The 12,832-nt window shown below is 43.4% G+C and overlaps 1 protein-coding gene across 1 annotated transcript in view; it reads right to left on the reverse strand.

The window, feature by feature from the left end:
• LOC139636029 (uncharacterized) overlaps window positions 1-12,832 on the reverse strand; it is a 52,256-nt gene that overhangs the window by 968 nt on the left and 38,456 nt on the right. The window lies entirely within an intron of this gene.

Genomic DNA, 12,832 nt, shown 5'->3' on the forward strand with positions numbered 1-12,832 from the left:
AGTAGGGCCTCTGAGGGGTGGTGTGGGGACGAGGCAGGTTGGTGGGCAGGACTGCCGACCGGCCCTGCTATTGTTGTTGTGCTGCTCCTCAATTTTAAATGCACATTAGATATCACATGACACTAGGGCCTTGGGGGGTGGGATGGGGCAGGTGAGACTCTGCCATCTACCAGCGGTGGAGTACCCATGCCCCATCTGCTCCCTCAATTTTAAGGCGCTATAGTCACCCACACACCCAACTCACTCACGCACTCATACGCATACCCACACATACACACTTTGCACCCACACCAGACGTAGGGTGGGGAGAGGATGGCTTGATGGGCCCCCCAGTCTATCTGTCCCTGGTGCTGTGTGGACTGTGCGGGGAGCCTGCCATGTGGGGGAAGAAGATCCATTGCGGGGATGTCGTGGGTGGCCCTGGTGGGGGTGGGCGGCCTCCTCTTGTGGGTGGCGGGCTGGGTGGGGGCTGTGGCCATGCTGCGGGAGTTCGGGGCTCCGGTGGGTAACCCGGGCATTTCCGGGATGCTCTGGGCCCTGCTGACAAATTTGGGGGATTGGGTTTGGGGTTGGGCGGAGGGGCCTGCTGTTCTCTATCCCCCCGGGCTAGGGGGGGTAGGGACTGCCCTCCTTCCCCCATTTGTCCTGCAGGGTCACTGGGGCCGGAATACCGGGCTGCGGCGGCGGGCTGGGGTCTTTCCCGCTGGGTGGGCGGGGGCTGGGGTGTGGGCAGGCCTTCAGTTGCCAGGGCCATTTGGCTCTGGGTCCGGCTCACGCTGGGGTTGGTGGTCGCGGACTGGCTCTGGGGCTTCCTGCCCGCTATCCCTCTGCGGGCCTCCTTGCGCTGGGGGCTGTTGCCTCTGTACTCCCTTGCGGGCTCCTCCTTGGGTCGGGCACGTGGCTGCCGAGGGGTATGTTGCCGCGGGTCCTTGGGCTCTGGGGGTGGCTTGGAGTCTCAGTGGCCTGGTTTCTGGCCACCTGTGCCTTTGGTCTGGGGGGGCGCTGTTACTGCAGCCCCCACATCAATTACCCACCACATCCAATGACAAATCGCTACACACTTGCATACACACACACCTATCCTTTCCCTCATACACACACACACACAGACAGACAGATTCACACACACACACACACACACACATACACATATACACAAATACACATACGGAGCATGGTTAAGGACTATAGAGTGACCATAAATGTGGATATTGTTAGCTATTGTTATTGTTACTGTGGTTGTTTTTCTGTTGTTGTGTTGTTGTTGTTGTTTTTCCCCGTCTCCCCACTCCCATTTTCCTTTTCCCCATGTTCCCTCTGTTTTCCTCTTCCTGTCCACTCTCATTCCTGATGCAGTCTGGTTGTCTTAATAAAGTTAAAATATGCGATAGGAGGAGTATCCCACACTCCTCCATCACAGAGTAAATCTGTCCCAACAACACAAGGCATCCAGACCACTTATACTGCTTGCCAATGATATTGGGACAGGACAAAAAAAAAATGTGCAGAAATACAATCTGAATAATATATTCAATGGTCCAGTTTTTGTATCATTACAGTACAAACCTTTAAATGAAACATCTAATATCAAAACTACTGTACTTATTAACAGCAGAAATTTTTTTTCAAATTCTCACAATTTTCACTGTTTCAAGTAAAGTGGTGTTGGAAACCTAATAACAATGCACACCACTAATAAGGTCCTGATTTCACATTTGAAAGAGGAGGAGAAACAACAAATTGTGCTGTTGATCTGGGATTCAGAATCCTAACTATACAGTGTATTAGTAAGTAAAATGAAAACATATAGCAATAGTTTCATGAATCTGTACTAGATGTTACAGTGCAACTTAACACATAGCCTAAAGAACAATCCTCCTCCAAACTCCCAGTAATCAGCTGGATCCTTGGTGCATCTGTGGAGAAAACAGAAAAATAGGCACACTAAGATGCACTGAAATGTCTAGTAATATTTTGTGTAAGATTTAGAGATGCGTACTGTGTGAATGTCTGCCGGGTCTGGCCTGAATGGTGGATCACAATATTGTCGCAGAGTGGCCTGTTTGTGTGTATACAACACAGCTGACAAAGTTATCAAGACTTCAGGAATTAATTGCAGCTTAGAACTGTGGGCCGTGGCAGACACCAAAACAAAAACAGAGGTAGGCTACTGCAAGACAGAGCTTAACCAGCACTTTCTATCTCTCGTATCCCTGCGCTTACATTACTCTGGAACCAAAACAACTCACCTTCCAGTGATGCTAGAGGGTGATTCAGGAACCTTTGGAAAACACAGTGCAATAAGAACAACTAACACATTACTGGCCATACGAACATGAACTCTACCCCCGACATGTTACAATATGTACAATATGATCCCGACCCTGTCAACTTAAAGATCCTGTAAAGCAAATTCACAGATTTGTTTACAAAAACAGTATATATGTTGGAGAACTACTTCTGAAAACGTGTGAAATGTGAAACTTGTGTGGTACTGAATTGTACAGTTATACCGTTAAACTGTATTTCATAATTTTTGTGTTGAGCATTTTTTTGGGCAGGCCCTAAATGGGGCACTGGTGACGCACTTAGCATACCACAGCCAGGAGGATAGTTACACTTCATCCTCTAATCAAATACCCTTTTTCCACTAAAATTAGTGGGTATGAGTGGGTTTTTTAAGCGTGGGTATACACTCAAATTTTAATGCAATACTTTTAAAACATTTTAAATGATCTATTCATCAGTATTTGTTTGTACATATTTGTCTAAAATATAATATTTTCAGACAGGCTAAATAAATTAAATAGTAAAAGGGAAAATGTTTTTTTTTTACCGGATATCATTTTTGCAGGATACAAGTTAAGTTAACTTTACTTTAGGCGACTGAACAGATCCTGTCAGACCCTTCTTCTGTGATCTTCTGTGATCATATTACTGTTTTTTGTTCTCTGTTATCATCCAAAACTCAAAATTGATCAAAATAATATGGCTGGCAGACATAAAATAATCAAGGTAATAATCCAGGTAACAGACACTAATGGACTGACCAAGTGGCAGACTAGATACCCACCACCCACCAGCACCACACTCACTCAAACAGATGTATTTTCAAACTTGACCAATCAGAATCAGAATCAGTTTTATCAGTCATTGCATTTGACTGCAATGACTGCACATTCAGCGATTTTTCCTGGATGACAGTCAATCATGCTACAAGCAACACAGTGAGACAGCCAATAGCAGTTGTTTCAGTGTTTTCTTATAGTGACTATAGAGAAAGACAACTTGTTTTAAAAGAAAGAAAATAAATATTCAGTATTTAGTTTTTTTGGCTATTTAATTTAATTAATTGGTCAAATGCTGTTTTCAGATGAATAATAATAATGCATGATAAAGTTTTATTAATACCTATAGGCTTACACACACACACTGTCATAATTTAGTCCAGGTTCACTCCGGATTTTACCTTGGACTCTTTGCCTGTCACCACACCCCCTCATCAGACCAACTCCATTCACGTGTTTGTCACAGGTGTTGCTACTCAGTATTAGGCCACTATTTAAACTGCCCTGTTTCACTGACTTGTTGCCAGATTGTTTTTTGTGTATGCAAGACTTTCCAGCCTGCTTTTGGATTATTTACCCTTCCTGTTTGGATCGCCTGGTTTTGTCTGCACTTTTGGATTATACTCACTGGTCTTGGATTTTGGATTTGGCTTTGTGATATCAAGTTGTATTTGCTCTCAGACTGCTCAACATTGGAAAGCACTCTGTGGTGAAGTGACTGAACTGTTGATTATCAGTGATTTTGCCATATTTAAGTTTGTTCTGATCTTGAACACTGAACTGTGCTGTAGACTGGTTTTGGACTTTGATTTGTATCGCTGCTCTCGTATTATTAAATAAACGCTCGATTTAAGACTACAGTACATACATTTCCACACATGGTAGGTTTTTAAGGGCCACAGGGTGACAGTTTGTCATTCCATTCCTATGTAGGTGGGATGTACTGTGGTTGCTGTGGACATTGGGCTTAATATTATTGGCTGTTTTGTTGGGTCTTTCACACCCTATATTGTTCATCTTGACAACTACAAATAAACATAGTAACAATCTCCTAGAAACAGCAATCACCAAATGTTGACACCTTGGCAATTGCATTATAAACACCCTATCACCTACTCATGAAAACTCTAGTGATCACCTGTATTTTAGAGCAATTACCTAACACACAATCTTACTTATCTTAAAGCTTATCATTCTTGCTTCTACTACTTCCTGTCTGTACTATTGCAAGGCATTAATATGTTGGCTTTTCTCAGTTTACTTTGTCAGATTCATTGGCGTGTAGGCTTTGTGCTTTTACTCACTCTGACATCATTGATTGGGTGTGACTAGAGGTGCAAGATGCCAGACAGTACCCTTTCAGTTGATATAACAGGTACAACCAAGTGGCAGTCCATCATTATGTCACCTATTGGTTTGTGAACTGCCTTTCTGAACCCTCAAGTTTGTCATTTGGTCATCATCATCATCATCATCATCATCATCATCATCATCATCATCATCATCATCATCATCATCATCATCATCATCATCATCATCTTCAGAACTAACAATATTTGGAGGAGAAGGTGGAGCTGACGAGGAGTGAGGGGTGGATCTGATCTGCTCAGTACTCTATCCTGATTATCATGTTTTATGGTCTATTTTCCTCTCAATGGACCATTATTTTAAAAATGATATTGTATTGAAGAAGACTTGAAACTAGAGATTGAGAACATGAACTCGTCAGGAAAACTTGTACTGAGGTAATAAATCAAATGAGATATAGAGTTCAATACAATCAGACTTTTTTTTTTTTTTTACAACCAGTGGAGTTGCCCTCTGATGGTTGTTAGATAGAATGCAGGTTTAAGGCACTTCAGCACTAGTTTGAGTTCTCAGGCCTGGACATTTTTATATACAGTCTATTGGTAGAACACATTAAGTTTGGGATATCACTCCCCCACGCAGCCTGATTGAAGATGCTTCTATTCACACCTTTTAAGGAAGATGACCTGCGATTGTGTATGTGAGGCCCAGCCTGCACATATCAACACAGTCATCCTTCAGTTCTTATCCTCTTCACTTTGCTACAAACACCTCTGAGTTGGTTAGTTAGCTGCTGGTTAGCTCTGTTTTCTTTAGGCTACAAATGTAATTGTAAATAATCGTCATTTTATTTACATTTGTATGTAATGAGAAATTTTTTTTTTTTTTTTTTTTTCTGTTAAGAAACCCACAGAAAATGAAAGAAATTGGTATCCTTGGCATAATACATAATAGCTGTAATTTTACAGAGTTCTGTATATAAGAAACAATAAAAATTACTGTAAAAACATTGTCATTCACTTTAATGCGGACATTAATTCATTAATATTTAATCACATCCAGGAACAAATTATTAGTGTACTTTAAGTTAGTATGCTAAAGCATAGCTAAATTAATTGACAGTAAAGTTTTTCAGACTTACACTATAAAAGTAAGTTCTATATTTTAAGTATAGAAAAATATATTTATATTTCATTTGGGTACACATGCCTCTGTCCCAACTTTTTTGAAACGTGTTGCTAGCATCAAATTCAAATTGAGCATATATTTACCATAAAACAATAACATTTCAGCATTTCAACATTTGATATGTTGGCTTTGTTCTGTTTTCAAATAAATATGGGTTTACATTATTCGGTCACCTGCACTGTAAGACTTTTTAGTGTAAATTTACAGTAATTTACTGTTAGCAGCTTGCCCATAGGGTATTTTTTAGTTTCTTACTGTATTGTAGAATTACAGTAAATCACTGGAAATACATGTGCAGTTCTTTACTGTATTTATCACTCCCGTCAGTCAGGCACGTACGGCAGCTCTTGGTTACAGATGATTTTATTTCCACCACCATCAACTGTTAACATACAATGCACAACTAAAACATGTTTCACACATATAAAGACACATACACAACATAGCATAAGAAAAATAAAGTAGCTCGCTGGCTGCACCCCTGAGGAAATGAGTCCACCTTGCAACAAAACACTTCTTCAGCTTCTTTTTTCTTGGAGTGTTAAACCAAAATTTAAATAAATTATGTAAAATAAATAAATTTTTCCTCTTAGGCTGAGGTGTTGTATAAAGAAATTAAATGTGCATAAAAATAAACAGTGTTAAATAAAATATTATGTAAACATAAAATGACAACATAAATAATATTTATCAGAATCAGAATCAGTTTTATTGCCAAGTATGTTTTCACATACAAGGAATTTTTTCTGGTGATTGGTGCAATTGATCAGCAACAGTGGGGCTCTCTAGCCTTGTTGATGAGGCTAATAGCAGATGGGAAGAAGCTATTTTTGTGGCGAGAGGTTTTGGTCCTGAAGGACCGCAGCCTCCTGCCAGAGGGGAGTGTCTCAAAGAGTTTGTGTCCAGGGTGGGAGGAGTCAGCTACAATCTTCCCTGCACGCCTCAGAGTCCTTGAGGCGTACAGGTCCTGGAGGGACGGAAGATTGCAGCCAATCACCTTCTCAGCAGAGTGGATGATACGCTGCAGTCTATTATTGTCCCTCTCCGTGGCAGCAGCGTACCAGATGGTGATGGAGGAGGTGAGGATGGACTCAATGATGGAGGTGTAGAAGTTCACCATCATAGTCCTTGGCAGGTTGAACTTCTTCAATTGCCTCAGGAAATACATCCTCTGCTGAGCTTTTTTGATGAGGGAGCTGATGTTTAGCTCCCATTTGAGATCCTGTGTGATGGTGGTTCCCAAGAAGCGAAAATGCTCCACGGTAGCCACGGGGGAGTCACACAGGGTGATGGGGGTGGGTGGGGCTGGGCTCTTCCTGAAGTCCACTATCATTTCCACTGTCTTCAGAGCGTTTAGCTCTAGGTTGTTCTGCCTGCACCAGGTCACCAGACGCTCAGTCTCCCACCTGTAGGCAGACTCATCGCCATCAGAGATGAGTCCAATGAGAGTGGTGTCGTCTGCAAACTTCAGGAGCTTGACAGACTGATGGCTGGAGGTGCAGGTGTTGGTGTACAGGGAGAAGAGCAGAGGAGAAAGAACGCAGCCTTGCGGGGATCCAGTGCTGATGGTCTGGGAGTCAGACACGTGCTTTCCTAGCTTCACGTGCTGCCTCCTGTCAGACAGGAAGTCGGTGATCCACCTGCAGGTGGAGTCAGGCACGCTCAGCTGGGAGAGCTTGTCCTGCAGCAGAGCCGGGATGATGGTGTTGAAGGCAGAGCTGAAGTCCACAAACAGGATCCTGGCATAGGTCCCTGAGGAGTCCAGGTGCTGGAGGATGAAGTGGAGAGCCATGTTGACAGCGTCGTCTACAGACCTGTTGGCTCTGTAGGCGAACTGCAGGGGGTCCAGGAGTGGGTCAGTGATGGATTTGAGATGGGACAGGACAAGGCGCTCAAATGATTTCATGACCACAGAGGTCAGGGCAATGGGTCTATAGTCATTTAGTCCTGTGGGCCTTGGTTTTTTTGGGGACAGGGATGATGGTGGAGGATTTGAAGCAGGCAGGCACGTGGCAGGTCTCCAGTGAGGTGTTGAAGATGTCTGTGAACACTGGAGACAGCTGATCAGCACAGTGCTTCAGGGATGATGGAGAGACAGAGTCAGGACCGGCTGCTTTGCGGGGGTTCTGCTTCTTAAAAAGCCTGTTGACATCTCTCTCCAGGATAGAGAGAGACGTTCCTTTGGTAGGGGAGGAGGGGGGTTCTGATGTGGCTCTGATGTGGAGGTTAGTGTCAGGCTTGTCCCATTGTCTTTCAAAGTGGCAGTAGAACTCATTCAGATCGTTGGCCAGACGGAAGTCATTAATGGAGTGGGGGGGTTTAGGTTTGTAGTTTGTGATCTTTCTGAGCCCTTTCCAGACAGAAGCAGAGTCATTGGCTGAGAACTGGAGCTGAAGTTTCTCAGAGTACAGTCGTTTAGCTTCTCTCACCGCTTTGCTAAACCTGTACTTGGACTCTTTTAAACTTGTCCCTGTCCCCACTCCTGAAAGCTTCCTCCTTTTGCCTCCTGAGCTGACTGAGCTTAGCTGTGAACCAGGGTTTGTCATTGTTATAACTCACCCTGGTGCATGATGGGATACAGCAGTCCTCACAGAAGCTGATGTATGACGTCACAGCCTCTGTGAACTCATCCAGAGTGTTGGAAGCAGTCCTGAACACTTCCCAGTCAGTGCAGTCCAAACATGCCCGCAGATCCTCTATGGCTTCACTGCTCCACTGCCTCGATGTCCTCGCAACAGGTTTACACAGTTTTAGTTTCTGCCTGTATGTGGGAATCAGGTGGACCATGACATGGTCAGAGTGGCCCAGTGCAGCCCGGGGGACGGCGTGATAAGCACCACTGATTGTGGTGTAACAGTGGTCCAGAGTGTTCCCCTCTCTGGTCGGGCAATTAACAAACTGTCTGTATTTGGGCAGTTCATGACTGAGGTTCCCTTTGTTAAAGTCACCAAGGACAATAACTACGGAGTCCGGGTAGGTCTGCTCCACACACAGTATCTGATCGGCGAGCGCCCGCTGTGCCTCCTGCACGTTGGCCTGTGGTGGGATGTAAACACCGACCAGGATGATTGAGGTGAACTCACGGGGGGAGTAGAAGGGCCTGCAGTTTATGATGAAAGTCTCCAGGTCAGGAGAACAGTGCTGCAGGATCACTGTCACGTCTTTGCACCAGCCACTGTTAGCATAAAAGCAGATTCCTCCACCTTTCGTTTTGCCGGACAGCTCTGTGTCGCAATCCGCTCTGAAGAGCTGGAAGCCGGCCAGCTCCAGCGCAGAGTTCGGAATCGATCCACACAGCCACGTCTCCGTGAAGCACAGGACGGCAGATGAAGAAAAGTCTCTGTTCTTCTGCACCAGTAGCTGAAGTTCATCCAGTTTGTTGGGCAGTGAACGCACGTTGGAGAGAAAGATACCTGGGAGAGGTGTGCGGAGTGCGCGCCGGCGGAGACGCGCAAGCGCACCAGCACGTTTTCCTCTCCTCCGGCGTTTCACTGCGAGAGCAACGGTCAGTGCACCTCTGACCAAAATGTCCAATAATCCCACAGATGAGTCGAGAAAAGTCGGAAAAAAATCCACTGGAGTTGTTTCTCTGATATTAATGAGCTCTTCTCTGGTGAAAGAGCTCCGGAAACCAAAGCAGAAAACTGGATTTATAAAGAAAATAAGGCAAAAAAATGCGCACCAAAACACCGAGGCAGCCATCCGCGGCGCCATGGCAACAGAAGTTGCCATGGTGGCAGTTAAACTCCCACCAAATCACAGTTGTTGTGATTTCAATACACACTTTCATTTTACATCTTTGTTTCAACCTTACATACTGAACTTAACATCTATGAAGTGTACTATTACACTTATTGTGCTTCAAGCAGTAGAACATTCTTTTGCACAGGCCGGTCAAGATACACTGGCCTAGTAGTACATTTCCTTTGTTTGTCTAAGGTTGAGTCACTAACTAACAGTTTCACCTTTATAATTTTTCCATCAGTACTGGGATACACTTCTGTCACTCTTGCCAATTTCCACTGATTGCAATGAATGTGCGCAATACATTGATGAAAGCATCTGTGCTGAGATCATCTAACATTTCTATATGTTAGTGCTTGATAATTAAAGAAGACACATGACTTGTCTTGGGCAGAATGACAGGATGCTTGACATGTGGGTGAAGACTAGACCTTGTCAAACATCCTCCAACCCTAAGCACACCATACTCATCTATGAATGGACTTACTTTGTGTAGCTTGTTTGTTTTACCTTTAGGTCTTACTTCCTTGCATTGCTTTATACTTTTGATCTCACAGCTGAATGCTTCCTCTTGGACCAGTTTGATGATGAAAAGCTCTGCTTCCTGTCTTTCCTCAAAACTTGTGGTTTCACTTGTTTTAGATTTGAGACCATTTTTTTTGCTTTACATGGCGCTTAAGACAAGCAATGGCTTTGACAGCTCTTTTCCAGTCAGAGAACTTGGACAGGCGATCTAGCAAAGTCCTCTTTTCATTTACTTTGGTGTTAAGCACCTGAGCTTTATGTAGTTCTGGATCATCATCACTGATTTCTCCCACCTTGACATTTCCTGCAGGTAGGTCCTGTTCCCATAGAAAATCTGGGCCAGTGAGCCAATTTGAACTGACAAGCTGATGTGCCATCAGGCCTCTTGAAGCATGATCCGCAGGGTTATCTTCAGATTGCACATGCTGCCATTCCTCAGGATCTGTGGTGGACTTAATTCTTTGGATTCTGTTTGCTACAAATACATGAAACCGTTTGGCATCATTGTTTATATATGCAAGAATGACCTTAGAGTCTGTCCAAAAATATCCTTGAAGACCGTCTATCTCAAGCTCATTTCTGAACATGACACTCGTCCTTGCTGCTACCACTGCTGCAGACAACTCAAGGTGTGGTGTTGTGGTTACCTTGGTGGGTGCAACACGTGCTTTTCCCATTACTAGCGAGCAATAATACTCCTCTTCTGGTTAGTGGGCGTTCCTTAACAGTAACTCTGAACTGAAAGTCACCAGAGACCACACACCACCGCACGCCAAGTGCACCTTCCATCAGTGGCTCTCCCAAAGCCATATTCAGGTCTTTCACACTTTCTGCACACTCTTCCTTGGGTATTGATTTCAATACTTTGTTGCTATAGGAGATGATCTTATGTAGCCTCAACTTGCCTACACTGCAGAGCTTTCTGGCTTCCTTGACAAGCTGGATTGCCTCAGTGTCAGACATTACACTAACAAGACCATCATCCACATAAAAATTCTGCTGTAAAAATTTCACAGTGTCTTGGCTAACCTGGTCTTGACCTTCAACAGCTATATGTTTGAGACCAAAATTGGCACAACCAGGTGAGGAGGCTGCCCCAAAGAGATGAGCTCTCATCCGAAAAATTGATGGCGGAGACTCAAGACCACCATTCTCCCACCATAAGAACCTCAAGTAGTCTTGGTGCTCAGGCCTTACATGGAACTGATGAAACATACATTCCACATCACACATAACAGCAACAGGGCCCTTACGGAATCTGCAAAGAACACCCACCAGGCTGTTTGTGAGATCTGGTAATACATATATTAATACAGACCTTTTGGATAGAATAGTGTTCAATCACAACTCAGCTCCTGGACAACTGGAGTCTTTTCAAGATGGTCATTATTACAAAGGCAATGGACTTCTGAGTGAGGGAGATTTCAAAATTTCACTGGGTTTGTACATAGATGAATTTGAGGTTTGCAACCTCTTAGGTATGTCCAGGAAAGTTCACAAAATTGTTGCTGTGTACTGGGTACCATTGAACTTGCCATCCAAGTATCGTTCCAGCCTTAATTCTATTCAGCTTGTTGCATTGTGAAAGAGTGTTGATGTAGGCACATTTGGTAATGACAAATTTCTCAGTCCTTTAACAAGAGACATAAACAATTTGGAGCAGACAAGGGTTTTTGTCCCTGCCCTTGCTCAGTACTTGAAAGGGACAATTTTTTGTGTTTGTGCAGATAATCTTGGCGCAAATAGTCTGGCAGGACTTCAGGAAAGCTTTAATGCCGAGAAATTTTGCAGGTTCTGTTTGATTAGCAGGAATGAAATCAAAAGCACAAAGAGCAGGGATTTCTTGTTGAGAACAATTGAAGGACACAATGCATTTGTGGAAGAATTACAAAGTTGTAGCAGCAAGCAAAATGTCAGTGGTGTGAAGAGGGAATGCGCTCTGAGCAAGCGTTTGTCCTACTTCCATCCAGTCACTGGATTTCCACCTGATGTGCTCCATGATTTATTTGAAGGCATTGTACCAGTAGAATTAGCTGTGTGTTTGCAGGCTTTAATTGCGAAAGGCTTTATTACACATGAGGAGCTTAACAGGTGCATCAAGAATTTTCCATACAAAGACTCAGACAAAAGTAACAAACCAAAAGTCATGGCAAAGTCATGCTTTGCAAAGGGTTCAATAGGTGGGAATGCACATGAAAATTGGGCTCTGCTGCGTTTGCTTCCACTGATGACTTACTTACTTACTTACTCCTTACTCTTGCAATGAAGCATCAGGAAATGATGGCTCTCTATCTAGATCATGGTGACCTTTTTAAGCAGTCTATTTACATATAGAGGGGCTGAACAATTCTTAAAGTGTCCTTTGGAAGCATCCCTTAGGTCAGCCATTGAACAGAAATACCCAAACAGAGATTCAGTGTCTCTCTCCAGTGATGTTTGTTTGCATGGAGTCCGGTACACATCGGATATGATGATTTCTGCAGGGTATTGTGGTGGCTTGCCTGAATTCTACAAGATTTTGAAATGTGTAGTCGTTGAGAAAGAGGTTTCATATCTTTGCAAGAAAGTCACATCCTGGTATACAGAACATTTGAGGTCTTACATAATTGAAGAGAGCAACTATGATGATATTTGTGTCATTGACCTTAAGATGTTGAATGATTTCCATCCATTGGTTGCATACAAAGTTGGGGGTCGTGTTCTTGTAACTCCAAAGTCATTTCTGTTACATTAAGCATCTTTGGTAAGTGCATTCTTTCTCTTCTGTGAAAGGTTTAGGCACATTTGAAAAGAAGGATTTGAGGATGCTTTGAGAAAGATGTATCCTTATAATATTGTACAGTTGTGAGCACTGCTTTAAAAAGTGAAACAAGTGGAAATAATAGCTATTACAAACAATATTTGCTATTGACGGATGAACATTTTTAATAAGTTATTATTTTTCTTTTTACAGGGAGCACAGAAAGGAAAAGTGTGCTATTAAAATTAGTTGACATTTC

Source organism: Trachinotus anak, unplaced genomic scaffold, assembly GCF_046630095.1.
Source record: "Trachinotus anak isolate AG129_WGS33_773 ecotype Australia unplaced genomic scaffold, CSIRO_AGI_Tana_v1 ptg000019l, whole genome shotgun sequence".
Classification (NCBI taxonomy): domain Eukaryota; kingdom Metazoa; phylum Chordata; class Actinopteri; order Carangiformes; family Carangidae; genus Trachinotus; species Trachinotus anak.